Source organism: Mustela erminea, chromosome 9, assembly GCF_009829155.1.
Source record: "Mustela erminea isolate mMusErm1 chromosome 9, mMusErm1.Pri, whole genome shotgun sequence".
In the NCBI taxonomy this organism is placed as follows: domain Eukaryota; kingdom Metazoa; phylum Chordata; class Mammalia; order Carnivora; family Mustelidae; genus Mustela; species Mustela erminea.
In genome coordinates, this window is record NC_045622.1 from 66,652,517 (window position 1) to 66,677,581 (window position 25,065).

Sequence of the window (25,065 nt, forward strand, 5' to 3'; positions counted from 1 at the left end):
CGGAGAGACTCCTGGTTTCCATTTATTTATTTTTTTAAAAGACTTATTTATTTGAGACAGAGAATGCACACATGCACGCGTGCACAGGTGTGGGGGGAAGGGTAGAGGGAGGGGACGAGAGGATCTCGAGCAGAGTCCTCGCTGAGCACAGAGTCTGCCGTGGGGCTCACCCGCACAACTCCGAGATCATGACCTGAGCTGAAACCAAGAGTTGGAGGCTCAACTAGCTGAGCCACCCAGGCGCCCTCAGACTTCGTCGGTTGTGAAGGTGGAGGGGCCACGGGCTAAGGAAGACTCTCTCCTGGAGCTGTTAGGAGGACAGCAGTCCTACTGACACTCTCATTTCAGATTTCAGCCCAGCGAAGACGCGTGTTGGACTTCTGGTCTCCAGATCTGTAAGACGACCAATCTGTGTTGTTTTAAAGCCACTAAATTCATGGTAGCTTGTTACAGCAGCACGAGGACACTAATATAATAATATCCAGTATTGGTAGGGAATTGAGGAAAGAGGCATTGCCACATTAAAACTGAACAAGATGCTTTTGTAGGCAATTCATCAGTATCTACCCCAAAATTTTAATTTGTATCTCCTTTAACCCTGTCATTTCCCGTCCAGGTGACACTTGTCCAGATGGGCAAATATCAAAGTACAGATATGTTTAAGGCTATATTGTTGCTTTACTGTAATCCAAAAATTGTGCAACGGCCCAACAAGAGGGAACAGATTCAATGTATATACATGTATATACATGGGCACTTCCCAGGGAAATGCCATGGGGGGACGTGAAAAAGAATGAAGTAGTTCTTTACAGTGTACTGTTTACAATACCTCAGTAAGTAAAACAAGCAAGTGGAGGACGAAGAGACTCCCACTTGTGTAAAGCAGGATGACTCTGTGTGATCTGTGTCTGCGCCCAGCACGGTGCCTGGTGTCTAGGGGGCACACGAGAGTTAAGTGTGGGATAGATGAAACCACTCATAAGTTACCATGGCAATCTGGCTAACAAAATGCTGATCGTTAGCAAGGATTTGGGAACCCAAGCAAAAAACCCCTCCACCTTCCATTAATTTGGCTTCTCATTTCCCAAGAATCCTATAGAAAATGGCGTTTTCACTATATGCTTTCAGTATATGCTTCCTTTTCCAGATCTTAAAGTTAAAAAAATAGGTGCTAAGACCCCTTAAGCACCAATCCCTGCAAGGCACTGCTGTTTACCATTCTCCATCATGAGGAGGCACATTCATCCTTTGGGATTTCTTCCTTCCCCTCATGACAAAGCATTCCCTGCAAAGCCCCAGTGAAGCCATTCAGTTTCTTCGAGGTATGAGAACATTTTTGGCACAGAACCTTGCCAAACACTTTTGAAAAGTTTCAGTAAGCTAAAACCCTCGGTCTCCTCTGCTGACATCTTTGTGGTTTTTTTAAGGTTTTTTTTTTGTTGTTGTTTTTTTGTTTTTTAATTTACTTGACAGAGAGAAAGATCACAAGCAGGCAGAGAGGCAGGCAGAGAGAGAGAGAGGGAGAAGCAGGCGCCCTGCCGAGGAGAGAGCCCGATGCGGGCCTTGATCCCAAGGACCCTGAGATCATGACCTGAAGCAAAGGCTGAGGCTTAACCCACTGAGCCACCCAGGCACCCCTGCTCACATGTTTTTGCTGACTACTGGAGCTCAGGGACGCCATTCAGCTCCACATGACTGTTCCCGGAGAAAGCCCAGGGCTTTTGTTCTAATCGTCGGCCAGCCTATTGGTTGTGGATGTTGTGGAGGCCAAGAAAAACAAGGCTGTACCCATCTCGAGTCTAGCCCTGACATAAGTACAGCCATCTTGACAAAGCAAAAGCTGGCACCTTGCACCCCCTCTCCACCCGCTCCCCTCCCTTCGGTAGTATGTGTGACATTCCTCAGGCACCCCTGACTGCCCTAAAAGAAAAACAAATAGTTAACTTGCAGAGATCATAATCCTGCAAGACAAGAGTCTTCCTTGGTTTACAAATGTCCTAGAGATTTACAACAAAGAGGCTATCTTAACAACAGCACAATTTCCAGAGGCAAATAACTCAGTTCCCCAAGCCCTAATGTCACCCTCCCCACCATAAAACTGAAGGAGGCTGAGGCAGAAGGAAATGCAAATAAAGTTAAATTTCTTCTAAACCTGAATCTCACTAACAAGGACACGTGATAGGAGAAATGTGAAACTTTATCTCTAGACCTCCAAGTTAGTGTCAGCGATCATTGCCAAGCATATGACCCACTGATATACATCTAAAGGGTCTCATGAGAAGATTTTTATTAGTAGTAATAAATAACCTTTCTCCCAACAATAGCTAGTCCCTCAAGGTCTTGGAGACCTTGTTTCCAAAATTCCTTAGAGACTAACATCATCCCCTTTGTCCTCGCCCACCCTTATTCTGCCTTTAAAAACTCTGACCGTAGTCTGGTTCGGGGTCCAGGTTCTTTCGCTGTGTCAGGTATACTTGGGCCCAAGCTTAAGCTTGCTGAATAAACCCTCGTGTGTTTACATCGGTGTTGGCTTGGTGGTCTCTCGGACTCAAAAACTCGGGCAAAACAGATGTGTCCCCTCAGTAGCCCCTACAACTGTTCTTTAAGAACCATCATCACTAGGTTTGAATCCTGGCTTTGTTAATTAATAGCTGTGTGACCTTGGGATATACTGATTCAGCCTCTTTGGAAAATGAGGGCGGTGGTGCCTGGGGTGGGGGGCTCCGCTGGTTAAGCGTCCAACTCTTGATTTTGGCTCAGGTCATGATCTCAGGGTCGGGCAGGGAGCCCTGGATGGAGCCTAGCATGGGGCCTGCTTAAGATTCTCTCTCCTCCTCCCCCTGCCCAACCCCTCCCACCCTGGCTCATGTTTTCTCTTAAAAAAAAAAAATGAGGGGGATAACAGAACGGACTTCAGAGCGCTGTTGTGTTGAGTTAGTGCCCTGTGGATAGGGACCATAGCAAGAGAAAACCTTATGTCCATGGAGCAGCCCTGCCAGAGACCAGCTTACCAGCAGAAGGGCTGTCTAAACCGGCTGACGTCTGCACGGGCAGCTCTGTCTCTGTCCCTGGCCACACGCAGGGATTTCACATCTAGTCCTGACTGATCTCTATCCAGAGAGGGTCAGATCGATGGGCAGTGGCCTGTAAGCCCAACTGGAGTAAAGTCCCTGGAGCAGCGTGGCCTCTCCCTGTAGGACGAGCGGGCTTCCATATGACCGGGCTGTTAGTGCCGGGTCTCCTCACTCCTCACTCGCCACATTCCTTAATCGCAGGAGATAAGGTCCCACCTTTCCTGGCGTTAGAGACCTGGGGGACAGATCAGGTCCTCCTACCGTAAACAGAACGGAGTAGGCGGGGCTTGGGGGGACATGGGTTGGTGCCTCCCAAGCAGAGCCAGGCCCAGAGCTGAGAAAGCCAGGATTTTGCTCTGCTCAGTAGTTCTGGCTTTTCTTACCTGCTCCCATCTGGGCTGGTGTTTCACAGGGGCCTCGGAACCCAGCTGGGCCCAGGATGGCTGCTTCCCTCTCTAAAGGACCTCGGAGACCATGAGGCCTAGGAAGAGGGGCCCCCATACTGCACCGAGGGAAAACTAAAGACACCGCCCAGTGCAGACTGCAGGGGTCATCGGGGATGAGACGCCAGACTGCATGCCCGTCCTGGAGAGCCACACGGTGACCCATGGCGTCCTGACACAGCCTCGCCACGGATGCCCCTAGGCACACGTTCTCCCTAATCCCCTCCCCGGGGGCTTTCACCCCCACATCCCAGATGAGGAACTGAGGTATAAAGTGAAGGGTCCGCCATCACCCAGCTTCGAGGTGGACTTGGGGGTTCAACCCTAAAGGCTGGCTCTTCCCATCTCCTAAGAAGATCATCATTTTTCTCCTCCTTCGGCACTGCCTAGTCTCCTGTCCCTCGGTCACAGCTTAGCAGAGCCTGCCTGGGACAGGGTCGCAGACCCCACACAGTCCCAGTGGCAAGAGGCAAGAACACAGGGCCAAGGCCATGGCCCCTGGGCATCGTGGCCTCAGTGTCCCTCAGGACCAGGCTTCAGGCCTCCTCTCCAGTCCTGGCCGCTCCCTGATCCTGCTGCTCCTCCCTCCAGCCTGCTGGGGAAGTCTGACAAATAGCCTAGAGGCCAGCGTCAGGACGGAAGCCATTCAGAGGATCTGTTCTTTGTTGTCTGGAGGAGGAGGAAGCTATATTTAGAAAGCTCTGGCCTGAGGCCCTGCGGGGCTCCATTCAGAGCTGGGCGAGGTGGGGCTGGCGATCTGGCAGGATGGGGGGCCTGGAAACAGCCCCGGGGCTCTGACACCATCATGAAATAGTGGAAAATGGCAATGGTGCTGTTCTGCATCTTTGGTTTTCCAGTTCAGAGTTCATCAGAGGAGCCCAGAGCAGTGGGGAGAACGTAGCACATGAGCCCTGGCAGGCTTCCCTGGGCATCCGTGCGGGGCGAGCGGCACACTCGTGCTCCCACACTGGGCTCTGTCATGCTCCCACACTCCTTGGGAGCCCTGGGCTGTCTCATTCTCGTGAGGCCCCACGGAGGGGGCCACCTGGGTGGACCCTGCCTGGGCCAGGGCCATCCATGGTGTTCACTTGAGCCCAAGGCTCTGGATAGGACACATGAAATGGAGGCCCAGGGGGCCTCCACCAACTGAAACTCACTTGCCCTCCGAGCTCTGCACACTGCGGCTGGAGGGGAGAGGGCAGCAGCGGACGTTCAGAGAGCACCTACTCTGTGTCTGCACTTGCTTGAGCTTTAGTGGGTCCCCTGATCTGCACCGCGCCCACTGCATGTCCCCCTGCACGCACTTGGCGCACAGCTGCCACTCTCTAGAAGGATAAGGGAGGAACGAACAGAGGAACTCTTTCAGTCTCCACTTTACGGAGAAGGAGGCTCGGATCCCAAGATCACTGAAGGAGTCTGAGACGCTGTAAACCCAAGTCCCTCTGACTGCTCCCTCACCCCACGCCAAGCCTCACTCTTCCCACCACACTTGCAGCCGCCACATGCCCAGTGTGGGTTGAATTTATGCCTGGCAATTTGTATGTTGAAGACCTAACCCCCAGTACCTCCGTGACCCTATGGGAAACAGGATTATTGTAGATGAATTACTAAGCTGAGGTTATTAGAGTGGGTGTGGTATCCTTTAAAAGGGAAATTTGGGCACAGGTACATGGGGAGGAAGGATGATGTGAAGACACAGCGAAGACAGCCATGTACAAGCCAGGGAGAAAGGCCTGCGTGTGTCCTTCCCTCACGGCTCTCAGAAGCAACCACCCCTGCCAGCACCTGGATTCTGGACTCCGAGCCTCCAGAACCGTTCAGAGAAAACACTTGAGTCATCCAGCCTGAGTCTTTGTTGCCTCAAGAATCAAATACTGGCCCTGCCCCCACCCCCTGCAAGCCACGGCTCTCCTCTGGGATCTCCCACCACATTCAGCCCCTGGTCCCGAGCTTCAGCATCTCCCTGAGGAGACAGAGGAGGCCGGCGGGGAGGCCCTGGCTCCTTCTGATGGATGTTGAATCTCAGGGACCAGAACATGGTTTCCCGGCAGAACCGCCCCATCAACCAGAAAGTTCTAGGCTCTGGTACCCCAGGCCCATTCTCTGGTTATGGAGGTTTGGGCGGACGGTCACTTCCTGGTCCTGAGCATGGGGTGGCTGTGCCCCTGAAGGATCCCAAGATGACAGATGGTACAATCTGAGATAAACAATGTCCCTCCCACACGTAGGGCTATTCTCTGTCCTCTGCACCTCCTGAGCTGAGATGTTCCCACAGAGAAGAGCAGACTGTGGGGAACAGTCGTCCTGATTTGTCCAGGACTGAGGGCTGCCTACTGGGAGGCCCTGGGCACCCAGGAGAGCTATCCCCACGTGGGGTGCCTGCCACCCTCTCCGGCCCTGTCCGTGCACTCCCACACTGCTGGCTTTCTCTGGTTTCCTCCACCCCCTGATGGGCCCCTGGTGCCAAGCGTACCTGGAGCAGCATGACGGGCAGACCCAGATTTGGGGCACACACCTGGGCTTGAATATGGGTTCACTCACAAGCTGGGTGATCTCAGGCAAATGACCGAGCCTCTCTGTGCCTCAGTCTCCTTATCTGTAAAATGAAAACCTCCTGTGGCTATTGCACAGATTAGGAGGGGAGATCGGAACCTGTGCTTAGAACAGCACCTGCCCCCAGGACTTAGCCCCCAGGGCGCACCTCTATCTGCAGGGCTCACTTCCCCGCAGAAGCTTAGAGATGCCCATGGAAAGGCTTGAACAACTTTCTGAGCTTAAGCTTGAACCAGTAGATTCGGTCCTTCTTTGTTTTTTTTTTATTTTTTTTTTTTTTTTTAAAGATTTTATTTATTTATTTGACAGAGAGAGATCACAAGTAGGCAGAGAGGCAGGCAGAGAGAGAGAGGAGGAAGCAGGCTCCCCGCTGAGCAGAGAGCCCGATGCGGGACTCGATCCCAGGACCCTGAGATCATGACCTGAGCCGAAGGCAGCGGCTTAACCCACTGAGCCACCCAGGCGCCCCTTTTTTTTTTTTTTAAAGATTTTATTTATTCATTTGTCAGAGAGAGTGAGTACAAGCAGGGGGAATGCCAGGCAGAGGGAGAAGCAGGTTCCCTGCTAAGAAGGGAGCCCGATGCGGGACTCGATCCCAGAACCTTGGAATCATGACCTGAGCGGAAGGCAGACGCTTAACCGACTGATTTTGTCCTGTTAGTGGAATACCGTTTCTACTGAAAGGGCCCAGAAGGTCTCAGCCAGGGTTCCTCACACATCCCCGCAAGGTCCTCCTGCTTCACCTGGAGCCCACTGCTGTGGGGCAAGGCGGGAGGAAGACAATCACGCAGAACTACAAGGAGGCCCAGGACTCAACGCCTGACCAAGGACAACAGGAGGTGTGCAAGGGAAAACAACACAATCACCCACGGGCGCTAGGCACCCTTGGCACCCACAATCTATCCTCGCTGCCTTCCAAACTGAACGAGAGGAGCCCCATTTCATAGACAAGGAAACCGTGGTAGTGATTCATCAGGGTCATGGAGAAGAAGTGCCAAGGCCAGAGCTCAAGGCCAACCCAGTGCTCTACGGAGATGGGTCAGACCCCGGGGCGCAGGCCTGCTGGGGGCCCAGGTGCTGCTTCTGCGGGAGGGCAGGGACTCCGAGGCTGGGCCCGCCCGAGGCTAGGAGAGGTGCTGAGAGAAAGCAGCAGGGAGCCTCCTCTTCATTCCACGAAATTTCTAAGTCAGATTTTCCCCTTCCTCAGCCATTTTTTGACCTTAAAATCAGGCCAGTCGCAGGAACGTGTAAAATGCACGTTTGTCTCGAACACAGCAGGGCACCCCCCCCCCTTCTCCTGGATCCTGCATTGGAAACTTGCAGCCAGTTCGGGACAGGTGGGGGCCCCAAACCTCATCAGGAGTTCTGGCCCGACCCACGAAACAGACCTTGCCCTTTGGAAAAACCCAGGCAGGAGCCAGTATCTGATGTCTGCGGCAGCCCGGGTCCCCTGGGACCGTTCCCGCCAATTCCTCCTTCCCCAGGCCACCAGTCCATGAAAGAGGAATGTGCCCAGCCACCCCACCCCATGAGCTGGGCTGGGCACACCAGGTATGGAGAACACCCTCTCTGGACCCTTTAGTGCCATGGAGCCTTTGGGAAATAGTCCTGGAGCTCTCGCTCTCCTCCTGCCCCTCCCCCCACTGCTGGTCCCTGCCCCACCACCACCCCGCCCGGGGACCCTCTGACAGCTGTCTCCCCGTACCAGCCTTCACACCACCCAGTGTCTTCAAGGCTGGAGACAGGGTGTTCCAGACAAAAGCCTGTTTCCTCCTCCAGGGATCCTGTCTTGCTGCCAGCCTTCCCAGCCAGCCAGCCTCAGAACTTCCAGCACATTCTTTAGGCCTGAGTGAGGTTTCCCCTGTCAAAGTCACGCCCCTATTCAATTCCAAAGGAAACTTCTCCATGTGTCCGAGTCCTCACTAACCAAGTGAGCACTGTCGCTCCACCGACGTTAGAAACAGTGCAGGGAGACCTTTCCAGCCCCCACCCCCCATTTCCCTCGCCGACAGGGGGGTGGAACCGCTGGGCTCTTGCCTGGGTCTGACCTTTGTCAAACACACCGAGGACACAGAGCTCCATCTGCACAAGACGCTTGCTGCTCAAGCCGTCAGGAGCCTGACAGGCACTTGGGCCCGGGCACGAGATGGACGAGGTCACAACACCCAGTGCGGGAGCACCTCCAGTCTCCCAGTATGAGGAAAAGACCCAGTCCTGACACCCCCTCCCCACATACACACACTGACTCCTTGTTGCAAACACGAGACCCCTTAGTTCTGGGGCCTCCCAGGAGGACTGCCAGAGTTAGCAAATAACACGGGATGCCCAGTGAAACTTGAACTTCAGATAAATAAATAATATTTTGGAGAGTATACCCCAAATAGTGCATGGGACAGACTTATATTAAAAATTACTTTCTTATGATACAAGGCATCTTGTGTTTTATCTGCCAAACCTATCAGCAATATTCAACAGGAGTGTTTCTTGGAAGACAGAGTGAGCTTGGCCTTGGGCAGGAGGAGGCTGAAGAGGAAGGACCAGTGACCACAGAGATACCCATGAAGACAAGCCAGCAAGCCCACTCTGGACTTGGGGCCTTCAGCTGGGAGCAGAAGACCCCTGGAGGGGCCGTGTGGGCAGGAACAGCTTCTGTACTTGGAGGACAAGTCTCTGGATTCCCTAGGATGATAATAACAAAACAGAACTAACAGTCAATGCTTAGGTCCTGTTTCCTGTCTGCCAGAGCTGTCCTTCAACCGAAGCACTAATTCCTGGAATCTTCACATGCCATTGATAGAGAGGCATTCCTTTCTATTTTATGGATGAGGAAACTGAAGGACAGAAAACTCACGTAACTTGCCTAGAGTCACACAGCTTGTGAGCAGCAGAGCTGGGCTACGGACCCAGACCTGCTGGCTCCTAACAAGGTCAGATGGCCATCGGTGGGAGCCAGGATCCAGAAACTTGCCCGGAGCCGTCCTGTCCTATGGGGGCCTTGGCCTTCTCAGCTGGCCCTGGCCCCTGCCCACAAGCATGTCCCCGAGGGGTAAGCACAGCAGCGATGGAAGACAGAATCCTCAGTATTAAGAAAAGCACAAATTGTGCAAGTGAACCCTAACTTCCCCGACTGCTCAGTTGCCTCACATCCATCGGGGAGCAGGGCTCACCTCTCCTCATGCGTTCCACCCTCAAGGAGCCCCATGGCCCCCAGGTTGGGGGAGTGGAGGCCGGGCTGAGCTGGGCCTCCCAGGAAGAGCCGCTCTCAGTAGTGCTTTTTCTGTTCAGGCCCCGTGCTTGGCCCAGGAGAGGTGGTGCCCAGCCTGTCCAAGGTCCCAAAGGGACTGTAGGAGAATTGCTTCCAGAGAGCCAGGTGCTTGCCAGGTTCCCAGGAACTGAATCTGGACTGGATCCCAGGAGGAGAGGCTGAAAGCCGGGGAGAAACAAAGCAAGCTTCATTCCCTCCAGCTCCTGCCCCTGTGCTGGCTCTGCTCCTGCCAGCACCTGGGAGAGAAGGGCTCTCTCTCAGACTCCCAGGTGGGGAAGGGCTCGGCCGGCCTCACAGAGGGCCTTCCCTCACCCCACACTGAGGTCACACCTCAGTCTTGGCACCACTGTGGGAGCAAAGACGCTGGTCACCAGCCTCCCCACCAGGCTCATAGCCTAAACTGTCTTTCTAAAACAGACCTGATTACGCACGTCCCTAATCATAATTGTCCTGAAAGCTCCAGCAGTGGAACTCTCGAAAAAGCTGAGGTCCGGCTAATTCAATCAACACCTAATGGAGGAGACAGGAGGCCCTCCAGGCCCGGGAACAGCCCGACAGCCTCTGTGACACAAGCATAATAAAATAATGTGACAAGAGGGGAGTGAGTCAGAAAACAGGTATGTCCCCCAATGACCTGGGCTCCAGGCAGGAGGGAGCTCTCTACTCTGGCTGCAGCAGGCAAAGCCTAGAGCCAATGAATTGCCCCATACAATATCCACCTCCTGTGGTATGAATTCTTCTGCAGCCAACTTCAGACCACCAACTGGCTTCCCAGGACCCTGGCACCAGATAGGGGGTGTCTAGGATGGGGTCTTAACCGTTCTGCCACTGGAAAGTGGTGCTCCTCACTCTTGCAAATTAATAACCTTGCTTTTTGGTTTACCCATCAATGAGGTCTGGATATAGTCGGCAAGAGGGTCAAGAACGTCCATTCTCTGGGTCTACAGGGCTCAGGTGTCCTGGATTCTACCAAATTCACAAAAGTTTTGAGTCCCCACAAGACCTTCACCCTGAGGACACTCTACTTTGCAACTCAATCTCTTTCTACCTTTCCTACCAACCATGACCTGGAGACCAAACTGGGCATGGCGTACAGAGCCTATAAATTCAGGTCAGTCTAAGAGGCCAGTTCCCAACTTGCTTTCCTATTGGATTTCCTCACCCCCCACCCAAGACTCAATCTCAGTTTCTACTTCTAGAATGCCCTCACTGATTCAAATTTAAGGAGCAGCACAAACATCTCCTCCTCAATGAGGCCCTCCCTGACTCTCCCCCTGGGCAGCTACACTTGTCCCTTGGTGGCCCTAGCCCTCTGTATCCACCCCAGTAGAAGCTAGGTGAAGAGAGGTAGGCATTTGGGCTCAAAGGACGAAAGGAGGTTTACAAGACTTGTCAAGACTCACCATGTAAAAGCCAAGATTCAGGTTGGGGGTGGGGGGACTATTCTCTCTGATGGGTTGGCTAAGGTGACCCTTGGCTGCTTGGTCATTGATATCACCAGGCAGCCCAAGCTAGGAAATGCCTCAGTCCTCAAAGACCCCTGAGACCTGCATTTGAGGCCCTGGCATCTTCTCACCCAAAGCACTTAGAGCATCTTTGGACCCAGGGATTGTTTCTAGAAGTAAGGAGAAACTGGAAGGGCAGCGATGACATCCTATCATCCCATCCTCACCCCCAGAGAGCACACAGCCTCTAGCGATAAGCTTAATTCAACTGAAGGTAGAGGGGGTGACACTGAGTGACTTTCAAGGTTGAGTCCTAAGGGGCAGGCAGTGTAGCTTCCGGTTGGCTCTTTTCCATCTTGAGAGATCCTCTGAACCAGGCCTCCATGTTAGGAGGAAGCTGGGGCCGCATGGAGAGATGGGCAGCCTCAGCTAGGGTCCCAGGCAACAGCTGGATGTTGAGTGCAGAGACCCTAGATGGTTCTGGCCTTAGCCACTGAGTCACCCGTGGCTTCAGGTCTGAGTTCACAAACTGTGGAGCAGAGACGAAGCACTGCCACTGTACCTTTTCCGAATTCCTGACCTTCATCCACGAGCCTAACGTATGGTTACTCTGCACCAGAGTGTGAGGAAGAGTTAACTAGAGTGGTATTTCCCAGAGTTGCCAATGCCTCTGCCGGGCCTGCTCCCCTGCGGGTAGGCCACTAAGAAGCACGGCAGGTTGGGGGCCTCAGCGATCTCGAGACACCACTCAGAGCCAGGCTGCCAATTCCACAGGCATCTGCTTCTTTGCCCTAGAGCTTGGTGGCTCCTGGTGTGACTCCCTCATCTCCACCTTGGCCCTCTCTGGCCTTGGCCACACTACAGCGTCTGTGGCCCTTGGCTGTCCTCCAGGCCAAGCAGGTTTGGTGCCATTTTCCTTGGCTGGATGACTCCACTTGCTGTTTAAAAGTCCAGCAGAGCTAGCATTTCTAGGAATTCAACTGATTTTCCATAAAATAGCAATTTGTGTTTATGTTGAGTCTCTGGAGTTGGCTGCTGGGGGCACCCCCTGTGATTGTGATTGGTCTCTGAGAGAGAGGACACCCCCAATCCAAATCTTGAGCCCCTGGTGCTGGAAGAGAGATCCATGGTGAGGGTCTCTATGCTTTCTGTCTTTTAAAACCAATGTTCTGGCCAATGAATGGCAGGTGTCCAAAGCAACGTCTGGGTAGTGATGGTGGGCCCTTCAGGGTCGTGCGATGTCTGAGGACCCAACAGCGCCCCTTAACTATGATGTGTCAGGGGCCTGGAAGGAGATACAGAATTGTGACCATCCTTGTAAGGGGAGAGGGATCAGGGATAGTGCAGGTAGGTCTCCTAGGAGATGGCTCCAGGAAGCCATGATAGGAATGCCTATGGGAAGGCAGGTCCTGGTTCCTGTTTCTCACAGGCTTTTCAACACTGGTCTGAAGGGAAGGCTGCGGCTGCTTCAGCCTTCCTGGCCTCTCCTCTACAAACTCAGCTACCTCAGGCAAATCTCCATCGCCTTCCTCTTCCTCTTTATCTAGTTCTGAACTGATGCTGCTGTCTGGTTCCCACACGGCCTCCCTCTGTCTCCCATCCTGTCAGGCTTCGGCCATTTTTTGTGACACAGGCAACAGAATCAGAGCTCCCCTTGGTGCTGGCATCCGTCCCCAATAAATAGCATTCAGCCTTGGAGGACAGCAGAGCTGTAGCTTGGGCTGCGTGTCCTGGGCCTTTACACTTGTGTGACGAGAGGAGAAAATAGCCAGTGCCTCGGGTTGCAGACGGATGAAGCTCCCACACGCCCATGGCGGGCGGGATCCCTCTTCCTCCCTCATCGGGGATAGATAGAGTTTCACAGTATTTACTCAGTTGGTATCTCGTGCACTCTTTTCATATGAGTCAGTGAGCTGACTCAGCCCAACCGAGTCCCTTCATAATGCTTTTCCTCTGCCCTGGGAAGAACGTAGTAAATGTGTCATGTCCCTTCTTAGCCCGTGGAGACGGTGTCTACACAGTATCTAGTTTCTCGTAGTCTGGTGTTCTGACACTCGGCCCTAGGCGCACATACTGGAGAGAACTGCGGGGTGGTGGGGCCGAGCTCAGCTTTCTTCTCTTCTGGGCCAACCCAAAGGCGTGGGGCTGGAGTCTTCAGCAGAGCGGGTAAGGTCTTCTCTGAGAAACAACGGGCTCTGGGGGCTGGCCGGGGTCCTCCTGACAGGCTGAAGTTCCCCCACTGGACCTCTTCCAGCTGAGCCCTCAGCGAAAGAAGCTCAGAGGGAGACAGGGGTCAGGAGGTACTTCAAGAGGCAGTTCACCTGTGGAGCGGCGATAGAGGCCCCCAGCCTTCCCGGGGGGAGGCTGACCTCTGCTGGAGTCCTGAGCAGCAGGAGCCTACAGGCTTCCTTCCCATCTGGGCCACACCGGTGACAGCAGCAGATCTGGGAGCACCCGCACACTCCCCCATCTGAGACGGACCCCAGTCCCAGCACCTTCAAGAGCCCCCACGATGTTGGGGATTAGGATCTGTTCAAACTTCAGGGTCCTGCGAATGGATCTTCATGGTCTTTAGGATTCAAGCTGCCTGAATGGAGGCTGGCATTACTCTGGGACTAGGGTCAAGTCCCAGTTACAGTGGCAGGGATTCCACTCGGGAAATGCCACAGATCCCCTTCAACAACCCCTCTGCCCGAGAGGCCATGTCTAAATCCAAATGACTCAGAGGCCCCAGTGTGGGCACTTGGTCACTGGCCTTTTTCAAAACAAAGGGGGCGCCTGGGTAGTAGGCTCAGTAGGCTCAGGTCCTGATCCCGGGGTACCAAGATCCAGTCCGGCATGGGGCTCCCTGCCTAGTAGGGAGCCTGCTTCCCCCTTTCCCTCTGCCCAGTCCCCCCTGCCCATCGCTCTCCTCTAAAAAACAAAACACAAACAAAACAATAAAAAACCAAATGGTCTTCACCTTTTTCGTGCCATGGACTCTATAGGCAGCTAAGTGAAGCCTAAGGAACCCGGCTCAGAATAATGCCTTTAGATGAAGAGAGGAAACCACACAAGATTACAAAGAAAATAGACCAAAATACGATTACCAAGGTATTTTGAGACACAGTGTTATGAGCTCCTTTACTAACGCACCCCACAGTGAGCTCCTTTACTAACGCACCCCACAGTGACGGGTGCAGCAGCAGGCCTGGGAATGAGCTAAACTTCTAAGCAGGGGTGAGTGCCGATGCTAGTTCCTGACCTCCACACCAGGACAAGAACAGGAGGCTGGAGTTGCTTACAAGGGCACCGTTAGTAACACTGCCTTGTTGCCTATGCCTGCTCGAGGTTGAAAGAAGTGCCACTTGTATTTCAAAGTTAGTGAAGACACAGGCAGATTTCTTTTCCACAAGTTCTATCCAACTTAAGGAGGTGATTCTCATGCGTATCCAAGCTGAAAAAACCACAGCTTTGGTGCCTCCAATCTCATGCCCTCTCGCGCTGGGGGCCTCTATCGCTGCTCTGCAGGTGAACTGCCTCTTGAAGTACCTACTGACTCTATTTTAAAAATACCTCTCCAAGAATTCCTTCAACTTAAAAAAAAAAGAAAAAGAAAAAAAGAAAATTGAAAGCAACATGAAACAAACACGAAGTTGTGTCAGTGCCTCCCACCCCCACCCCTGGTGTAGAAAAAAGTCGCTTCCCCAGCCCTGTGCCAGGCGCTGGTCGGGGGAGCCAGCCTGGCATTTGCCCCGCGCCTTGAACACACTTCCAAACCCCGCAGTCCTGGCCTCTCTCCCGCCCTTAGCCATCGTCCTCTCTCCTCCTGCCACTACCCACCACGCTCTACCACTGCGAGGGCTGCAGAAGGGGCTTGTGGGATCGTTAAACCGTCCAAGTCGAACCATTTCTGTTAATGAGCCTGGAAAAGGCCTTAATATGTTTCAGGTGTGGAAAACACAAGTGGCCACGTCTGCTGGCGCTTCTGGGTGGGACGGTGGGGAAAGGGAGAGCCGGAGCTGTGTGTCCTGGCCTGGGGAAGGTGGTCCCGGCACACCCACGTCTGCTGCCCCAGACACCCCGGAGCCACTCGTCCTCACAACGGGGCACCAGCCCCGAGGAGTCCAGCCAAGCTTGGAGCCAGGCCCCGGGCTCTGGAAGGACCCACTGCCTCCCAGGGAAGTTCCCCAGGTCTGTTTCCCTCCATTTCTCCTTGCTGGGGAAACCTGGGGAAGTCCCTGACCATCACCAGCGACAGGAAGATGAAAAGGTAAGTGTGGTCCCTATCATGGAATGTGCCCAGCGCCCCATCCCTCTGGATGAACCCCCACCTGACTCTTCTGTGATGTAGGCACAGGAGGAGGCTAGGCTTTGGAGTAAAATGGACTTATTTCCAAATTCCAGCACTGCCACTTCCATGCTGTGTGACCTTGGCAGGTCACTCTGCACTTCCTTGCCTTTATTTTTTAATTTATTTTAAAAATATATTTTATTTATTTGAGAGAGAGAGAGAGTACACAATGCATGAGTGGTGGTTGGTCGGGGGTGGCAGAGGGAGAAGCAGGCTCCCGCTGAGCAGGGGGTCCCAAGACCCGGAAATCATGACCTGAATTGAAGGCAGATGCTTAACTGACGGAGCCACCCTGTGCTTCTTTGCCTTTAAAACGGTACCAGTATTCCCAGTTTTAGGCCTGCTTGGTAAGAGTTAAGGAAAAGAGCTCATACGAAATGGTCATACAGTACCTGGCACATAGTAGGCACTCAGTGAATATATGTTTTTCCTCATCCTCCAAATCTTAGCAAGGCTCTTTGTGAGGGGCGGGGGGCGGGGGGCGGGGGGAGCAGCTCTGCCAGGCAGGCACTGAGCAGGAATACAGGCCTTTCTGCTGCAGGGTGTGTGTTCTTTCTGGAGAAGGAGGTCCCTGTAGACATTGTGGGGGGGGGGGTGCGGAGGGGGGAAGGGCCCGGAAGCAATAGAAAAAGCCAAAGGGTGCTGGGTGGGGAAATTTGTGCCTGTGGGGCTGAGCCTACATCCCATGGCTTCCAGGGCTTGAGATGGATGGAGGCTGCTGGCCTCCATGCACCTCGAGCCTCCCGGGGACCCAACGGCCTGGATGCAAGCCCGTCACTGTCTTCCAGCCCTGACATTTTCCATCCTGACCACTACTCACGAGGCGGAGGCAGTGGGCTCTCCCTGCCCTTGGTGCTGGCTCCCTCTTCAGAGAGGCCCTGAAGTCAGGAGACCATGGAAAATTCGGGCTGTTTCCCTGGGGCTATATTTTCCACATCACATCACTGAGATGTACCAGTGGCCAACTTCCTCAGATAGGGACACATGCCACCCACTTAAAATGCTTTTCTCCAGTGCTTTCGAATGACCGAGGGGCAGCGGGTCTCACACGGATGGGTGGCAAGAACTAACGAGAGTGGGTGAGAGATTCCACGGTTTCCTGAACACCCCTGCTCTGCCCCCCTCTCCCCATGACCCCGAGGAGACTCTGCCTTCCCCAGGAGAGAAAGGCTCCAGTGTTCACTGCCACGGAATTGTCCTTTGGTGATTTTGGTTTTTCGTTTTGGGGGGCGGGGGTGTTTAATGACTCGATATAGATGACAGGAAGACAAGGAGCAGTGGAGGGTTGTGATGACCTCTTCAAAGGCACCTGGGATCATGGCTGCAAAAGTTCATGACTTTATCAGAAATTTACCTTTTGATTGAAAAGGCCAAAATTGATGCCAGGGTCCCCAGTCCAATTCTACCACTCAACCATCTACCATGACCTAGGGGATTTAATTTCTCTAAACTCTGGTATCCTCTTCTGTAAAATCCTGTCTACTTCTCAGGGTTGTGAGGATTAGAAAATGAAACATAAAACACCTGGGAAGCAGCCCAGCAAACAGCAGGTGTTCAATAATGTTGACAAGCACACGAGACCAAAAAAACACAGAAGAGATGATTTCTCTAGCAAAGACGTCATCTGCAGACGTGAACCTTATCGTCAGGGATTTCTGCTCCTGCCTACATTCCCCAAGTTCCTCCCTGGTCAGACAGCTTTCATCCCTAAATCTGTTCACTCCACTACTAAGCGCCTACCCCCTTGTCAATATGGAGGTGAACAGGACAAGGTCCTTTCCTTCCCAGGGCTCAAGGTTTTCTAGACCTTTCTCCAGGCTGCCACTTGATGAGCCTCGGATTTTTCTCCCTGAGCCTGAGAAGACCCTTTTCCACTGGTCTTCATCATCTTTCTCAGCATTAAGCCGACCACCTTCTCTATAACTAACCACAGGAGAGGTCCCAGGAACACTGGTCCCGAGACCCTGCTTCTGGAACAGGGAATGCCAGGCCCACTGAACTGGAGTGGACAGGAGGACCCAACTCCAGGAGCTGCATGACTTGGAGAAAATTCATCTCTGCTTTCTCATTTGCAAAATGAGAGGTTTGGTCTAGAGTGGGGATAAGAAATGGATTTTAAGTATAATGTTCTTCCAGTTGATTACGAATGGCTGCTTGAAGTGCAGGGCTGTCTCAAGCTCCAAGGCCTGATCTGGGCTCATTAGGAAAGGACTGCAATTGATTAACAATGGTTGTCATAGTAACGGCGGTAGGGGAGGGGCAGGGAATGGCAATGTGCCTGCCACAGGCTTTCATACCTGGTCCAGAGGAGCTCGAAGGTCCCTGGGAATTCTGCCACTTGTAATTCTGTGACTCAGTGCCATATTGCTTTATCTGTGCTTTGTCTAGCATGTCAGTAGCCATCACCTGAGAAAGTTTCTCAGTTACTGTGTTTTCAGAGATGGTAACCTTACAACAAAATACGTACAACAAAATATGTACTGATCACACTCCTACATAGGCAGCTCAAGCTCCCTGCCCCCAGGGGTCTGGGAAAGCAGGTTGGAAAGAAGCATTTACATTTACTAAGCATCTATTGAGTATGGATGTTTTACACACATACACACACACACACACACACACACACACACACACGTCTCTTACTTCTAACCCCCACTCCCATCCCCATCCCCACCCTGTGCCCCCAGCCAGTGGTCACTAACCCGTCCTTTCACAGAGCAGGAACCAGGGCTCAGAGCAGGGAGGGACGCTCCCCAAGGAGCAGGATTCCACCCTGGGCCGCTTCAGACTCCAAGTCCCACTGCACGGTGCTCCCCTAAATGAACCCAAGTGTCTTGTTGATTCCTCCTCTTCCAGGAAGTGGAGGTGAAAAATGAAAATGACAGCAGCGCTCGATGGTGCCAGGAAGTCTGAGCAGACTTCTCAGAGACCCCATCCCCCATCATTTTTCCTACAGTCTGCTGGACGTGGCACGGTGGGCAGACGCTCCTGCCTGACGGGGAAGCCAGCGAAGCTCATCGGATGTGGGGCGTGACGGTGAGTCCCCGTCCTCGCCAGGTCCCTTCCCCCGGCCCTGCCTGTGAGCCAGAGGAGGACAGGGCATGACCAAGGCCTCTGCGGGTCCTGTCCTCTGGCTCTCCTCCCAGGAAGCCCTCCCTACACCAGTGGGAATTAAAACACTGCTGCCACCTCCACCAAACCTTCTCCCTAGGAGTCAGAGGCGCCAAGTGAGGCCCCAGGAGTCTGCAGTGCCCCAACAGGAAAGTGGAGGCCTCTGAAAGCCTCCAGGATTCTTTAAGGAGACCACGGTGAGGGGTGTCTTACAAAAGAAGGTGTGGAGAGGTGATAGATGGCAAATGGTCAAGACAATCCCATCTCTGCATCCTAGAGATGGACCTCCAAGATGAAGCCCGAGCCTGCCTGCTGCCAGCCTGGGGTCAGAGGCTGGGGCAAGGGCAAGGACCTCTGGGTAGTGGTGGCAGATACACCTCAAAGACACCCCTTGAAGCTGCGGCTGCCACACCCAGAGGCGGCCGTTGGGGCCACCGCTGGGAAGGCACTGCCTTGACCAAGGGCTGCAGAGCCCAGGGATGTTCGTCCAGCCCGTCGGCTCAGGTTGGGCCCTCGGGTCCCTTAGTGCCTACATTCACAGAAACCAAGAGGCAAAACAAGAGCCCCACCTCAGGCTCCACTTGTGGGAATGTACATAGGGCCGCTGCCATGGGAAACAGTATGAAGGTTCCTCAAAAAATTAAAACCAGAATTACAATATGAGCCAGCAATTCCATTTTCGGGTTTACACCCAAAGGAACCAGAATCAGGGATTCAAAGATCTATCAGCACATTCGTGTTCATAGCAGCATTATTATTTACTGAGGCTAAGAGGCAGACACAATCCACTGTCCACTAACAAATGAATGGGAACCGAATGTGGCGCATACATACAGCGCAGTATTATTCAACATGAAAGAGGAAAGACATTCAGACACGTGCTACAACGTGGGTGAGCCCTGAGGACATTACGCTCAGTGAAACAAGCCAGTCAGAAAACAAATACTGTATGATTCCACTCATAGGAGGTCCCTGGAGTAGACAAGTTCACGAGACAGCGGAAGGGTGGCTCAGGAACCGGGAGGCAGGGAGGCTGTGAGGAGCTATAGACAGCCCAATGGGAATAGTGTTTTAATTCTGCCAGATGAAAAGATTTCTGGAGATTGGCTACACAACAGTGTGAATGTGTTTACTACTGAACCGTATGCACAAAAATGGTTGGGATAATAAATTTTAAGTTTTATAGACTTCACCACAATTTTTAAAAATGTTCCATAAAGAACATGAGTTTTGGGACTTTAGGAATCAACAAGAGTTAAGTGATTTTTTTTCTTTTTCTTTTAGTACTGGCTCTACCACATAGCTCTGTTGTACAACTGCTCTGAGCCTCAGTTACTTCATCTGTAAAATGGGATCAACAGGGTATCTGCCTTGTATGGTTGTCACGTGAATCCTAGGAGGGGAAGTTGGTCAGATCCCAGGCATACCTGGTACACAGCCAGAACTCCACAAATGAATGGCAGCTCTGACCTTCATCATCACCTCTTACTATTAAGGTAATTACGGGCATTAGTTATTAGTGAGCATTCAATACATTACAGCACCGATGGGCTGGTATGAACCAAGATTTACCCCGAAAATGAGAAAGAGGTGGATCTGGAGAGGCAATGGTCAATCTGGTCACTTTCTGAGCCGTACGGACAGAATGAGGGAATATGGTGGGATGTTGTGGCCTTTGATACTATTTTTTTCCCCCTTTATGTTATTTTTTAAACAAAACAAAAAATGGACTCATGAGCTTTGTGGGTTTTGCAGAATCATGCCTAGGGGCCAGGAAGGGCAGAGCCATGCATCCTACAGCCAGGATGCAAAGGCTCCAGGGTAAACAAGGCCCAGGCTGCTGGTGGGGGGCAGCCACACCTCGCATGGAGAGATCTTCACCCCCTCACCCCCGACATGCGACATGCTCCACCTACTCAGAAACCACAGAAATCGGCTTGTTCTGCAGCAGACACCATCAGCCTAATGAGATTTCAAATTAAATCACTGTCACTTAGCTAGTGGCATCAAGCAAAAGCCGACTGTTCCACTTCTTAAGTAAAAATTTCCAGATTCCAATCTCTGAGGCCAGGCAATCTGTAGGGCACAAGGAATTCAGACCTTGAATTTCAGCAGGATTAAGCAAAGCTGTGTCCCCACCAACGTGTCCACCATCTAAATCCTGCCTTCCTGGTTCTTTCCTCTGGGGACTGTGAGGAACCTGAACACACTGTACATCCAGTATAGGTCATGTTCAGTGTTCCCGATGCAAGATGCTACTAATTTGGCTGGGCTCCTGAAGCCCTTGCTGATCTAATTTCTGTCCCTCCCCAGCCTTCTCTGCTGTGTCTCCAAGCATACATCCAGCTGTAGCACCCAAAACTATGTAGCGTTCCTCAAACTTGGTCTTATTTCCATACACCCCCTTGACTTTGAACAAAGAACACTTCTGCAAGGAATGCCCGTCTTTCCCACAATTAAGAATTCCTAGACATCGAGCGCCTGGGTGGCTCAGTGGGTTAAGCTGCTGCCTTCGGCTCAGGTCATGATCTCAGGGTCCTGGGATCGAGTCCCGCATCGGGATCTCTGCTCAGCAGGGAGCCTGCTTCCCTCTCTCTCTCTCTGCCTGCCTCTCCGTCTACTTGTGGTTTCTCTCTCTGTCAAATAAATGAATAAAATCTTAAAAAAAAAAAAAAAGAATTCCTAGACATCACTCAAAATACAGCTCAAGGGTCACCTCTTCCTGGAAGCCTGCCGAGAAACGTGAAGGGTCTAAGACTTTAGTCTACTTGCAAGATGACCTGTGAGCCTTCCTCGGTGTCATGGATGGCAGCAGAAGACACAAGACTCCTGGGTCAGAGTCAAAGGACCTGATCCCTGACAGTACAGAGCAGTGTGTTTGCATGGTTCCAAGTTCCCTGGGGCAATCCAAAGGGGCCCAAGGGGTGTTGTGCTTTCAGTGGGTGTGCAATGGGGCTGAGGAATGCCCAGCTTAGAGAACCCAAATCTTCCATAATGGAATGGAGTCACACCCGCTCTCCTCTGCCTAAGAGGAGCTAGCTCTGTCTCCCAAGGCTGCTTGCGGTACAGTCTGGAGCAGAGGGGCAATGAGTGGCTCTTTTTATAAAACGAGCAGAAATGCCAGAGACAATGAAGGACTGTCTCCCAACAAAGTCCTCCCTGCTATCTGACCTGGCCTCTGCACAGAGCTCCCACCAGGCCCCGGATGACCTCTGCCTTAGGAGAGAGGAATTCACATTGTAATGACCTGTGTATTTCTTAAATGCCAGCCTGGGTGCTCACTGATGTTAGGGACTGTCTTTCACATTTATCGGTCCGACACACAATAAATGTGCGAATAAATGAATGAGTTGAATAAGTATTACTGGGAATTTTGATAGCTCTGGTTTAGGGGTAATTAGGTAATAACCAACGGCTGGCATTTACTGATGGCTCACTCCTGCATTCCAGGCAATGTATGACTTGTTTTTGGTGTTTTTTGTTTTTGTTTTTGTTTTTTTGACCTGGATTGTTTTATCCACAGGACAACTCTATATGGAAGGTAATTTATGAACCCGCCTGTACCTGTAGGGAAACTAAGGCTTAGGGCAGTTAAGGAATTTCATTGAAATCACACAGCTCCTAAGCAACAGAGCCACCCTTTGAAAGGGATCGGCCTGTCTCCAGGCCCTTCGCCACCCTGCTGACGTGCTCTCCAGGCCTTCGACAGGAGACATCCAAGCTCAGTTTGGGGTGTTTGTGGAAGGGTGTGGAAAGAAGGAAGGAGGGTGTGCCTGTCTCTTCGCAGCTGAAGGCAGTAGCCTGCATGTCCCCATCACCCCCCCACCCCCGACCCTGGCTGACTCATGGCAGGCCCATCAGCCTCCTCACATGGATACTGAACACTGGGATCATTTCTCTCCCTCGCCCATCCCACGCCCCCTTCCTCCCCCCTACCCCCCCAGCCGGGAACTTCACACCTTCCTAATCTGCTCCACAGTGGGGCAGATGGTGTTTGGTCTTGGGAACAGCCTGGAATGCGGCACTGACCTTTCTCCCCATGAAAGGGAGTAAGGATACGCTACATCTGTGAAGCTTCTATATTTGCTACAACCTCCAACTCAAGAGGAAAGCAGCCATTCCCCTTGACCTAATAACCCAAGATGTATAAACAAAAGGAAGATCTAGATGATCCCCCACTGGAACAGCCACCGTAGGCGAGAGGTGGTGAGATGGAGGGTCTCAGAAACTGCAGCTAAGGGTAAAATCAGTACAACTTTTCCAGGGGAAAACGTGGCAGTATCTCTCAAAATGTTAGAGACGCACCCCCTTTGACTGAGCCATTTCATTTCTAGGACTTACACAGTGAACTTACTTGAAAAACCATTCAAAAGCATAGCTAGACATTTACGACAAAATTATAAAATTCAGCAGCTCCTTTTTAAGACATTAAAAATAGGTATATAAATTGATAAAGGAAAAATCGCTGCATGTTTAAATTTCTCCAAAGATATCTACTATTAACGATATAACATGTATTTTTGCTCAGCTTTTTATGCATACTTTTTCTTTCTGAAAATGAGATTCTTTTATATGCTCCAGATGTAGTGTATTTTCTTTACTTTCTATAGTACGTATACTGCTCTGTGATTGTTTTTTTTTTCACTTAACATTTTATTGAAAGCGTCCCTTCATATCAACTTACGAAGCCTATACAAAACTCATTTGTTAACTGCATACCATTTTGATTTGAGATGTGGAATCATGTATATTTAATGAACTTCTTTCAGAAGGACTTTTAGGTTGAGGAGAGTACAATGGAATATACTCAACTTATAGCTTAAAAAGAAATGCCTACTGCTTCTTAAAGTCTGCTCACCCACATCAACTTCTACTTGGGGATCGTTTATCCATTTCTCAGAATGATCCAGAACTCCTCAAGTTTTCCTATAACTTTTTCCGACTGGATTAAGGCATGAGGGCCTTATACTTGGCCAGAAATCACAAAGCCAACTCAAACTATAAATCCAGAAATGCAAACGTACCCAGATATCTGGTTATAGGGCTGGAGACCTGCAGGCTTGCACAAGACTATGTTATCGCTCTTACAACCCTGAGTCTACACATTCTGCCAACTTCCTGCAACGTGTCAGCACCTGACCATCCCTGTTCATGTCATTCACCGTGGCCCATCCTTCCCCCAGTGTATCCCCAACACCCAAACCAGACACATGACAGGAATGACTTGCAAGGACAAGAACTGCGGGGTGAGTCAACCTGAGCATAGAGCTTCTGGCAAAGCCTGTGACTCAGAGGGTGAGGTGGGCCCCTGGAGAACTTAGCCCCGGGCTACAAACATCAAAGGAGAGAAGCCCCATGGAGGCCTCCCACAAACCCTCAGCAGCCTGCAAATTCCATTCTTTCTGCAGTAGGTTGCTGGGAACCAGGAGAGAAGCTGATGAGAACGCAGTTTAATTACCTCTCAGTAATACCGGGCATTACACAAAGAGTTTTTATAAACCTTGCCTTCCTAGATTCTAGCCCAATTTTGTCAATCAGGGATTATTAGCCCCACTGGGTAAGGGAAGAAACCGAATCACAGAGGTCAGAGTTCATCAGGGTCAGGACGGGGTCTGAGCCCAGGCGGGCCTCACACCTTGTTCAGACTTCATTCTGCCTGGACACTGATGGACGGGGAAGGGCTGCATTTCCTGGGACTCGGCCACCCCCGCCTCCCTGCCCAGCAGACTCTCCAGGAGGCAGGGCTGCTGGGAGTGGACTGTTTCTCTAACAGATTCATGCCGTCCCCTATGCATTTCCGTTAAACCTCCAGTGACATGTTGTCATGGTGCCCTCAGCAATTCCACTGAACTGATCAGGGCGACTCTGGCCTCAAATGTCAGGCTATAGGGAGCAAACGAAGCCGGTACCCCACCTGGGCCCTGATCATTCTCTGAGTCAAGGTGGTCTTGGTTAGTCGAACTGCTATGATCTGGCTGTTTTGGGCAGTGAAATGAGACCTGCGGCCTCATATCTTGAGCAATCTTTGGAGTTGGTTGGACGTGATTGAACCTGTAGATTCAAACTAGCTATGTTCGGCTGGAAAAACAAACAAACCCACTCTTCTAGCTCTTCTTCTAATGCGAAAACAGGAAAGACAGCAAAGGCGTGATGTGCTAAGCTTTGTAGCTGTGAACTGTACCTTAATGAGAGGACACGTCCCTTCAAACTGGGCCCTGGCTAATTGGGCCAGATTCTTCCTGTTTGGGAACACAATTCTATAAATAAAAGCATCTCGTTTCTGCAGCATGGCTTGTCCCCTCTCTGGCTTCCGGCAGGCTACCTTCTTCCTGACCCTTCTGCTCACAAGGAGCCCAACGTCCATCAGCCCACCCACTGGCCCGTGAAGGGAGCGGGACTGAGGCCTCAGAACAAAAGCCTCACGGAAAGATGTCAGACCCCATCACCATCGCAGGGGCCCTCGGGTAGAATAACGAACCGCGCTGGCCTGTCCCCCTTTCACAGCTGAAAGTAAAAACAGACCAGCACCTCAGGCACCCTGCGATGAATTTCCTAGACAGGCATACAGGATTACCGTGTGTAACTTCCCAGGGGCCTCCTCGGGTCACCATACGTATTAATACACACACACCGGCATTTGAAGAAAGGAAAACAGGGGGTGCTTGGCGGTGATTTGTAATTGAATTCATCTGGGAATTTTAAATCCTGAAAATTCAGCCCGGGTTTATGGTATTTTAAGGTTTGAACAGCACAGGATTTTGTCCTTTTGAATGGCAAATCTCTTTCCCATTTCAGAGAACGATTCTTCTCTGAAACAGGCATTTCCAAGCCAACTAGGGAA

At 51.8% G+C, this 25,065-nt stretch overlaps 1 protein-coding gene and 1 long non-coding RNA gene across 5 annotated transcripts in view; one reads left to right on the plus strand and one right to left on the minus strand.

The window, feature by feature from the left end:
• The window catches only part of DKK3 (dickkopf WNT signaling pathway inhibitor 3), a 46,889-nt gene that overhangs the window by 6,747 nt on the left and 15,077 nt on the right, over positions 1 to 25,065 (minus strand). The gene's annotated exons all lie outside the window — the stretch shown is intronic.
• Positions 17,388 to 18,888, plus strand: LOC116598769. The gene is made up of 3 exons (XR_004289154.1): positions 17,388 to 17,556; positions 18,070 to 18,149; positions 18,502 to 18,888. It is a non-coding gene; the product is annotated as an uncharacterized LOC116598769 (long non-coding RNA).